The sequence below is a fragment of the Camelina sativa genome, chromosome 15, assembly GCF_000633955.1.
Source record: "Camelina sativa cultivar DH55 chromosome 15, Cs, whole genome shotgun sequence".
NCBI lineage: Eukaryota > Viridiplantae > Streptophyta > Magnoliopsida > Brassicales > Brassicaceae > Camelina > Camelina sativa.
In genome coordinates this window covers 18,346,185-18,356,926 of record NC_025699.1, presented here as the reverse complement: position 1 = coordinate 18,356,926, position 10,742 = coordinate 18,346,185, and the positions used below count along the sequence as shown (strand labels likewise).

Here is a 10,742-nt window from a genome sequence, read left to right as displayed (position 1 = left end):
TTGTTAGCTTGCTTAATTCACCAAACTAGGATCAATGCCCAAGTTAATAGAACTTTGATGCTAGTTGAGTGGTTAGAAGCATAAGATTGAACCAAGCCTTGAATTCCTGCATTGCATTTGGTCTAAATTGAAGCATGTTGTGANAGAGTTAAGGAAGTAGTGATCAAGGAACAACACCAAGGTTATCAAGTAGAACCAGGGGGGATTTCATCACCTCCTTGGTCTCTAAACCAAGCCTGAAAAGGCATCAAAGTCAAGCTTAGTGACTTTAAACAAGCTCACTAGGGAGGAAGTCCCTAAGGTATCTCTGTTTATATTGCTTAGGATTTTTGGTATTTTGATTTTTGTTTTGGTGTTTTCATGGTCAGGGAAGCAAGGGAGTCTAAATAGAGGAAGAAAAGAAGACTCGCAATCCAACTCGACCCCCCACTCGACCGAGAACTCGACCGAGTACCAGTCGATGGCCCTAGTCGAGTTGCCCCAATCTCCTCCTCCAAGTCAACAACAAGAGCCTAACTACACTTTTGACAACATGAATGAGGATGTGGACAGCTTCTTCCACAATCCATGAGGTAACACTATCACCTTATCCTTGTAAATATCATTGCATCTCATATTGTTCTTTGTTTTAGTCTTCAATCCTCTTACAAATTTCTCTCACACAGAGGACTGTGTGATTTAAGTTTGGGGGAGGGTTTGAGATAGTATTTGATGTTGTGTTTGTTTTCTTATTTCAAACTTTTAGCATCATCATGTTAGTATTTGCATAGCATCTAAGGCATAGAAAAACCCTAAAAATTTAAAAATTTTTGCAAAAATCTTTATATAAAAAAGAGTGTTCATGTAGTTTGCATTGCATATTAAAATCTTGTTTAGCATGTTTCATGTAGGACTGTCAAATATTTGCATTAGGGATCTATGATGAGTTTTGCCTTGTTAGCTTGCTTAATTCACCAAACTAGGATCAATGCCCAAGTTAATAGAACTTTGATGCTAGTTGAGTGGTTAGAAGCATAAGATTGAACCAAGCCTTGAATTCCTGCATTGCATTTGGTCTAAATTGAAGCATGTTGTGACTTGATGCCATTTCCTACTTATAAGAACCTAATATTGACTTTCAATTATCAACTTGTGCATTGCTTAAACTCATGGATACCATACACATATTTGGATCATCTTTCTCCTTTTTACCACTCTTGTTGATCCAAGTAGCTGATTAATCCATTAAAATCAGTTTCCCCTACCCCTTAACCAACCCTTCTTTCAAGCCATGTTTATTCTTGTGTGTGTGAGGCCTATTTTGGGATTGAGCTTGGTAGAAAGTATTAGGTTTGAACTGACAAGAGTAAAGCCTTGTGTAGTTCTAGTTTGCAATTTTCAAACTAGATAGGACTAGGTGGTTCACTTGTTGGGATTGGGACTTAGCTATTTTGAAAAGAAAAGAGGAAAAAGAGAAAGAAAAGGTTAGAGTTTTTAGGAGGGGAATGTGTTTAAATAAAATCAAAGTCTAGTGAAAGAATTGGAAGTATAAGATTGTTGAAGTTGGTTCTAGCAAAATGCTTTTATGTCTTAAGAATAAGAAGAAAAGAGAACCATAGCAAATAAGAAAGAAAATCCCCCATTCCACAAGAAAGATCAAATAAGAAACCTCTCCTAAGACTTTAAAATCAAAAGAGAAAAGGGTGAAAGAGAAGTAAAGAAGTTAAAGGGTAGAACTAGGATCATTTGGGTTTAGACTGATAGGATAAACACTTTGGGTGCCTTTGGGTAGACAAGGTTTTGTTCTTGTATGTGTCTAAGTGTTCTTACCTTTAGCCTTCTTCTAAAGCTCAATCCATTTTTATGAGAGAACCTTGATATTGATAAGCCCCACTCTAAAGAGAGACCATCATTGTCTCAAAACCACTATCTCCAAGCCAAATGAGTTTGAAGCATTGCATAGAATTGATTCATGTTCTTGATTAATGAATGTTAAAGGAAATGGTTGATTTGAATGCATGTGGACATCTAAGGCTCAAATCAGTAAAGGTTGTGATAGGCTTGTCTAAAATCTTTAAGTACAGCTCATTCAACTTGCATCATAGTACTAGTAACTTGGACATTGATTCTAGCTGGTTTATTGGCAAGCTTTAGGAGCTGAGATCCCACTTTCAAACCTCACCTACCTTCTTATGTCTTGTTTATTTGCTTGGCGGCAAGCAAAGACTAAGTTTGGGGGTGTTGATGTTCATATATTTTACCCTGTTTTCCTTTAGTATATTCACATTTTTTGCATCTTTTCCTATCCATTTTGGCCATTATTGTGTAGCTTTAGGACTGTTCATGCATTAGAGTATAATTGCATTGCATTGGCATATTTTTTTGCATAAACAGGTGATTTTGGAGCCTAAGGAGCATGGAAGCAATGCTATAGAGGAGTGAAGCTATCAAGAGGAGAAAGCAAGAGAGTTAGAGCTGAAGAACCAAGGTCCGGAGTTCCACTCGACCGCTCACTCGACCAGACACTCGACCGTGTGCGGAGAAGGACTCGACCGAGTGGAAGAAACAGAAGAAAAGCCAACTCAACCGGTCACTCGACCGAGCACCAGGTCGAGCTGACCGAGCCGCCTAGCTATTTTGTCTTTTAGCATTATTAGGGCTTCCACACATTTTTCTATATAATGCCTTGTACCCTGCAGCCACCAAGGAGTCCAGCTTTTTTAGATATTCTACAAACCTAGTATTTACCCTTTTGGGAATTTATGCTTTTTGCCTTTTTATTTTCTTAGATCTCTCCTCTACTTTTGAAGAAAAACAAGAGATTCCTTGATATTTTTGGGTTTCATAACTTTCAAAATATTAAGAATTCGAGTTTGATTCCTTCTTCAATATTGTAGATCTTTGTTTTATATTTCTAAGCATGCAAGTTTCTTTGATTTCTGGGTTTATGATTTCGTTGATAATCATGTGTGATTGTGAGTAGTTTGCTTAGCTCTTAGGGATGGTTTAGGCTGGATGATGTTTGTGGTTGTTTGATCTGGTCAACCTTGATTGTTTTAGATATCTTCTAGGCTAGATATTCTCTATGCTGATCCTATAACCGAGAGGGTAGGGTTTGATCTCAAGCTTCTTAGCATCACACCAATGTCTAGGTTGCAAGATAAGGCTAGATCTAGATATTTTCATTAGGCATGCTAAGAGATTAGATGTCTTGTTTGATTTTTGACATAAATGATCTGTTGTTTAATGCTTGCTTGTATATGTTATTTGCTATGTGAGAACTGGTCTAGAAATATATGAGCTTGATTGTTTTTGCCATGAGAGTGGATTAGCATGTTCTAGGAGATCATTGTATATATATTAGCTCATGTTGATTGAGACTTGTTGACCAAGTTAGATAACCACAATCTAAAGTCCAGCCCATGAAACCATCCCTAAGACCTTTCTTGTCTATTGATTTCCTAGCTTAAATCCTGTTGTTTGCTTGTTGTTTGATTCGTTTTTTGTCTTGCTCTGTTTTATTAGGTTTGCTCTGTTTCTCGCATTTGTCGGACTTGACCCTGTACTCGATCGCACACTCGATCGAGTGCTTGCTCGAGCTCATCCCCAGAATTCTTGTTTATGCTTTGTGTTTGTCCTGTCTTATTTCCTGTTTCATTTTAGTTGCATCCCTGTTGCATTTACTTAGTTTTCAGTTCAATCCTGTTCATTACTTGCCTTGCATTAGTTTACTACTTGCCTTGCATTAGTTTGATTTCTGTTATAGTTTCATCATTGTCCTAATCATTCTGTTCCATTTGCATTTAGTGTCTTGTCCATTTAGCTTTTACATTATGCATTTTACATTCATCATTAGGTTGTTAGTGACAAACATCCTACATATTTGGCTCAACTTAGATAAATGTGCATGTCCTGATTGCTTGCATCTCACTCAGATTTGGATTGACACCCTTTATACTGCAACATCATAAAGGGAACTGAAACCCCTTGCTTTCCACCCATTCATTCATATCTCATTCACCAATCATCATCACCACCACAAGAAAGCGAGTTTCAAGGACCCAGTTGAGGGTGAGGCTACACTACGAGAGTGGAGCTGGTGGAATTTGCAGCTGACCTAAAGAATGACTTGAGGGCACAGGTTGTGGTGGTTAATCCTCCCTTGCAGCCAAGGCGAGATCAATTGCAGTCTGTTTCTGTTCCTAGCAAGGGCGACAATCATGGTAACGGGTACAAGTGGAAGTTTGATGTTATGTAGAGGTCGAGTTCTAGTGGTGCGAGATGCAATATAAGGGAACTAGATAGCCAAACTATGGAGAAGCTTGGGATAGCAGAAGATGTGGAGTTTCTATTTGAAACGTGCAAGTTGAGCAGATTATGAGCATGCACTTGGAGGCCTACCAAGAGGAGAGTAGTGAATTCTTAGCCTCTCTTAGGATGAATATTTTTGAGGATGAACCAGATGTGGAGAAAGGACCAGACTTCATCACCTTCACAATCAAAGGATATCATTATAAAGCTCACAATCAAGGAAGTTGCACAGTTTTATGGGTTTGATGTCGGAAGTGAACTGGACATTTTCATTCCAAAGGATGAGCTCCTCTAATTATGGCAATAAATTGGAGACAAGAAGCCCTACTACTCCTCCAACACCAAGAGCTCACAAATAAGAACTCTAGTTTTAAGGTATTTCTATAGAGCTTTAGCCAACACCTTCTTTGCTATGAAGGATGATAACATTATCATTTATCTATTTTAGTTATAGTTTTAATATGTATTTAGGAGAGTTTGACATAATTTCAAGTCTTTAATGTCTATTATCAAGTATTTTAGGTTTCAAGAAAGTTTGACAAGTTTTATAGCAAAAAAGACCAAAAGACAAGGCAAATACGTTTCATAAAAGATTCAGAGCTTTACAGTACGAGATACTTTTGAAGAGCTTCCAGAGCTCATATTTTGACGAACTTGGCGTTTATGGAAAGTTGGAAGAGTCATCTTTCTCCTCAAAGTTGAATCAAGTTATTTTGTTCAGCCATTTGGAAGATATACCCTATTTACAAGAATGTGTCTTAAACCGGCAAGAAGATAAGTTTGAAGCCAAGTGGACTTGAATGACAGTCCGATTAGCAACCTTCATGGCGGCCCGGTCCAGAGGGGTCACGACCGTCGAGAACCTTCTTCAGCCTCCCCTTGTCCTGCACTCAACAAGAAAAAACGTTTTTACTCTTACAAAACCCTAAGCCTTCAATATCCTATAAATACTCATCTAAACCTAGAGTTTAGAGTGTGCACAAAAAGAAGCCCCAAATAGACGACGACCAGAGGAGCAGCCGACGACCAGAAGCTCTCTCTCATTCCTCTCCTTGAAGCTTTTGAAGTTCACAAACTCTTTCTCTTTCTTTGTTACATCGTTTGTTCTAGATTTCTAAGGAAGAAGATCTTTACAACTTTGTTTACAATCATTGAAGTAATATCTAAAACCATTTTCTCTATTTATTCTTTTTTGTTTATGAATTATTTAAACCTTGCTTTGATAATTCCCTTAAACATGCTAGAGTAGTTTTCTAGTTGGGTTTAAAGGAATAATCAAAGGGGAGAGATGATCTTAGTTTATGTGGCAATTTTTAGGGTTTGTTAGATTTATATTATGTTTATTATATACTTTAATTCTAAGTTTTTGCTTAATGCTTTAAGTTAGCCTCATAAACTAACTATGATCTAAAGTGTGTTTGAGTCGCTAAAAACTTGCATATGTGATTGACCTAGCTTAGATGTGTGTCGTGTCATTGGAAGCACATACCACTTACCTATGGAAACTTCATGGATTTGAATCGAACCTGTTTTAAATGCTTTGATCTATGTGTCGTTGCCTGCGATAGTTGAGTAAAGGAGTATAGGGATCTTAGACGGTTAGCTTGTGACCTATAAGTTAATGGTTCTTTCGTGTTTTGTAGTCTGAGTCTTAGATAAACAAACCAATCCTAAACTTTTTTAGATAGATAGATCATCAATCCCCTGCAATTTCCCTTGATGCCCAATGTTTTCTCATTTATTTTATTTGCTTTTATATACGTTATTGCTTACTTACAACCGTGACAACGAAAACCCCATTTTCATTGAGTCCTAGCCTTACATCTCTTCTGACGGATTCTCTCAACAACAACTCTCTCTCTGGGATCGAACCTTAAATACTACTACCGATTAGCTGTACACTTTCAGCTGCCGTGTGGTCTTTTTAAGTAAAAGATTTGGACTGAAAAACCACACACATCAAAGGAGACTGGAAATCTCAATTAGGGAGAACTTAAAGATGATAGATATAGCACTTTGTGGGATTTTGCCTTCAACAATAGATTGAAAGGCTCTATATAGGAATAGAGCTGATTCAGACCTTTCCATGGCCTTAATTGATCAATTGACTTACTACAAGGTGTGGGCAGCTAAGTTGTATAGGAAAGGTTCAGTTGGAGAGCTTTGTATAGAAGGAATCATCACACCCATTCTGGTGGCTGTGAATGTGCCACTCCTAGCCAAACCCAAGGAGACCATGCCAAAGTGGATTGATATCCCCCACTTCACCAATGCTCTCATTCTAGCAAAGGAGAAACCTCAAGACCATAATCTCTTCAACTTTGATCACCTTGCAGTTGGGAAGGCTCAGATTGTTCTTCCCAATATCCAAGCAACTACAATAAGGTATGGACTCAATATTGACTTTTGGCCAACAACCGAGCTTCTAGTTGATATAACAACACTTTTGAGAAGAAGTGAAGAAAGAGAGGATGTAGAAATGGAGGATGAGGAAGAGAAGTGCAAATTTGAGAATTATGAACCTCATCTAAGGGATAGTAAAGGAGTAATATAGACTAGTAGAATGGTAAGTCTTCTTCAGCGTTGGAACAAATGGCATGGTAAGACCATTAAGTCTTTTGAAGGAAAAGATGAAGAAGATGTCTAACTCAGTGAAGTCCAAGGTGATCAAATTCAAGAGCTAAAGGAAGGAACTACATCTTCAGCAACTGGTGAGCATTTCTGAAGAAGTAATTCAACAAGAACCATGCCTAGAGCCAAAATCCCAGTGGAACCATCAAGAGCATCGTCATATGAGCCTATGCAGAAAGGAAGAGGTTTATCTCGCCCAGAACAACAGATTCTAAAGGCACTCGACCAGCTCACTATGGCTATCCAGGCTATCACTATGGTCAAGCTTATCCTCGTTATCAGCTAGAATGCCATATTGATCTTGCCTATGCTCACCCTCAGTACTATGGTCATCCAGGAAAGCATTTCTATCCGTCTCGCTATGCTCGACCAGACTCTCTACCATCACCTCCAAGATGCTCGGCCGAGCGCATGTCTGAGTACCAGATTGGGTACCCTTCGTCCCCTCCAGAAGTTCAATATGAGTAGTGATATTAGGAACTTCTTCCAGCAGCCTTAAGGTCCCTCTTTCCCCAATCCTTTGTTCATAACATTGTGTTGTTTGTTGTTTTGTATTGTTTCGATTTTCAAATCATTTTTCAAATTTCTCTTACACAAGGGACAGTTTAATTTAAGTTTGGGGGAGGGTTTGGTGGCAAAGTTGGGTTCAAAACTTGGCAAAACAAGATGCACTACTATCTGGCCAACATGAACATGGAAAGATAAGTCACAGAGGATCCACCAATGCTTCTACAAGGCGTTACAGATGTGTATGTGGTTGGGAGTTTGGATAATTGGGCTCAAGGGGACTATTGTTCCAAATATCAGATTCTTAACCGTTTGGTCAATGATCTTTACGAACTCTATAGTATATACCAAACATCAAAAGCATTGTGGCTGTCTTTCGAGAATAAATACAAGACTGATGAGTCTGGAATGCATAAATATTCAACTACAATGTATCTAAACTTCAAAATGGTGGATTCCAAACCAAGAATATCTCTTCTACACATCTTTCAAGAGATAGAGTTGGAAGGGATGTCGATCTGCAACGTCTTCAAAACTAATGTCTTGATTGAGAAGCTACCACCAGGCTGGTCGGATTTCAAGAATTACCTTAACTTCAAAAGTAAGACAATGTCTCTTAATGATCTCATCTGAAGGTTGAGAATTGAGGACAACAATTATGGGGCTCATTTAGGTGCTCAAAATTAAAGGCATGATGTCCATGTAGTTAAGCATAATGCCAAGCTGAAAGGCAAGGTTAAAGGGATCTTTATTCCTCATAAGGCCTTGAAGGTGTCATCTGCAACAAACTTAAAGAAGAGCAACCTTGAGAGGAAGTTAAAGGAAAGTTTTATCATTGTGGCAAGATTTGGGACAAGGTTAAAGTTTCCAAAAGAAAAGCCAAGGATATCAAGAGCTAGGCAAACCTAACTGAAAAAGACATGGTTGCGGTGGTTACAGAATGCAACATGGTGGAAGACAATCCAGTGGAGTAGTACTATGAGACTTGTGCTACCACACACATATGCTCTGACAAGATGATGTTCACCACCTACGTGAAGAAAAAATCAAATGAGCAGCTTTCCAAGATTGAAGGTAAGGGCAAAGTAGTTTGAAGCTAACTTCTAATCGTGAGCTCACCTTGCACAACTTGAAGCACATACCTGACATGTGGAAGAATCTCATCCCTTTAATAGTACTAAGAAATAATGGTTTTTCCATTAACTTTGAGTCTGATATGTTAATTCTTAAATAAAATAGGGTGTATCTGGGAAAGGGTTTTGTTAAGGGTTGGTTGATCAAGATGTCTATAATGATAGTCCTTCAAAAAAATGTAGTTTTTGTTTATGTTGCTGAAATGAAAGATAACCCTATTGCTTACTTGGTTGAGTCGTTTACTTCTTGGCAGGAATGTTTAGGACATGTCAATTATAAAATACTGCAAAAATGCAAAACTTAAGTTCAATTCCAAAATTTAAAACTAACCAAGAAAACTGTGAAGTGTGCGTATAGGCCAAACTGACGAAAACTCCCTCACCACGAGTTGAAAGAACAACTGAACCTCTAGGTTTAATTCACACAGACCTATGTGATTTTAAATATGTGAAAACTAGAGGCGGTAAAAAATATTTTGTATGATGACTACACAAAATATTGTTAGGTATATCTCTTTCAAAGCAAAGATGAAGCATTTGAAAAATTCAAAGAGTTCACACTCGAAGTAGAAAACCACCTCAAATCCGTTTAATGCATTATGCTTCAAAAAATGCATTATACATAAAACAATTGCTCCTTACTCACCTGGCTCTAACAGAGTAGTTGAATGAAAGAATCGAACTCTGAAAGCTTTGTTTACCACTAATTACATCCTTAACTCGATACAAATACCTCAAAGTGTGGGATGCCTAGAAAAAGTGGCTATACCGCCTCCTAAAAACGTCATGATTGGGCTTAAGACCGAAGACTGTATCTTTGTAACATCCGTGAACCGAAATCCCAGTTTAGGGGATTGCATCGGTTGATGCATATAGTGATCTACACTGATCTTAATGGGAAGTTTGAAGCTTTGAACATCCATGTCAAGAAGCTGGAAAGTCAGGTTGCGCAGACTGCTGGTTCTGTAAAAAGGCAAGAAGGTTATCTCCCTTCAAGAACTGAATCAAATCCTAAACATTCTTGCAATGCAGTGACTTTGAGAAGTGGCAAACAACTCCATCCTATACCCCAGAAGAATCAAACTGATGATCTACAGGAGTTGATTTATATAGACGAGGAAGAGGATGTTTCTGCCGAGCCAGTATCGACCGACACACATGGGCATCGGCCGACACCCAAACCATGCGAAGTTTCGGACAAAATCCCAGAACAAAGCGTCGATCGACACCAACCAGGTGGCATCGATCGACGCCAACCACGGAAAGAAACTGCGAATGTGAAGTCTTCTACTCTAGTTGCAGAAAGAGTTTACACACCTAAGGTTCCATTCCCCAAGAATCCAAGGAAGTCTAAACAAGAGCTAGATGATGCCAAGTGCAAAGCCATGATGGATAAGCTTATTCTTGAGTTGCCTTTGGTTGATGCTATTAAGACTTCTCCAATGCTTACGAGATATGTCAAGAGGATGGTAACCAAGGATTTTAATGCTGAGCAAGGAGTTATGATGATATCAGCCCAAGTCAGTGCCATCATTCAGAACAAGATCCCAGAAAAACTTCCTGATCCAGGGAGCTTTGTTCTTGATTGCACTATCTTCACTGACAGATTTGCTAGATCTTTGTGTGATCTTGGTTCTAGTGTCAACCTTATGCCAAGATCAGTAGCACTCAGCCTGGGANTTGGAAATGACAGACTTCCAGCCTACTAAGCTCACTCTCATCCTTGCTGACCGGTCCGTTCGTATTCCAGATGGTGTTCTTGAAGATGTTCCAATTAAGATTGGTGAGTGCTTGATACCTACTGATTTTGTGGTGTTAAAGTATGAGGAGGAACCCAAGGACCCTCTTATTCTGGGAAGATCATTCTTAGCTACTGCTGGAGCTATAATTGATGTCAAGAAGGGTCAGATTGGTCTCAACATTGGTGATTTACAAATGCGCTTTGACATGGAGAAGCTGGTTAAGAGGCCAACCATTGATGGCCAGACATTCTATGTAGACACATTGTCTAATCTGGCTGAAGAGATATTCCAGGAGCTGCATCCTGAAGATCCTTTAGAGAGAGCATTGGTTGCTTTTGCTGAAGAAGCTGAGCATCTAGATGACATTGCTGCTGGGTATGTCAAACTGCTTGATGCTAATGAACAAGTGAAGAAGCTGGTTGCACAAGAGGAATTGGTT

General features: G+C 38.8%; 1 pseudogene; it reads left to right on the top strand.

Moving 5' to 3' along the window:
- LOC104748589 overlaps window positions 9,428–10,742 on the top strand; it is a 4,900-nt pseudogene continuing 3,585 nt past the window's right edge.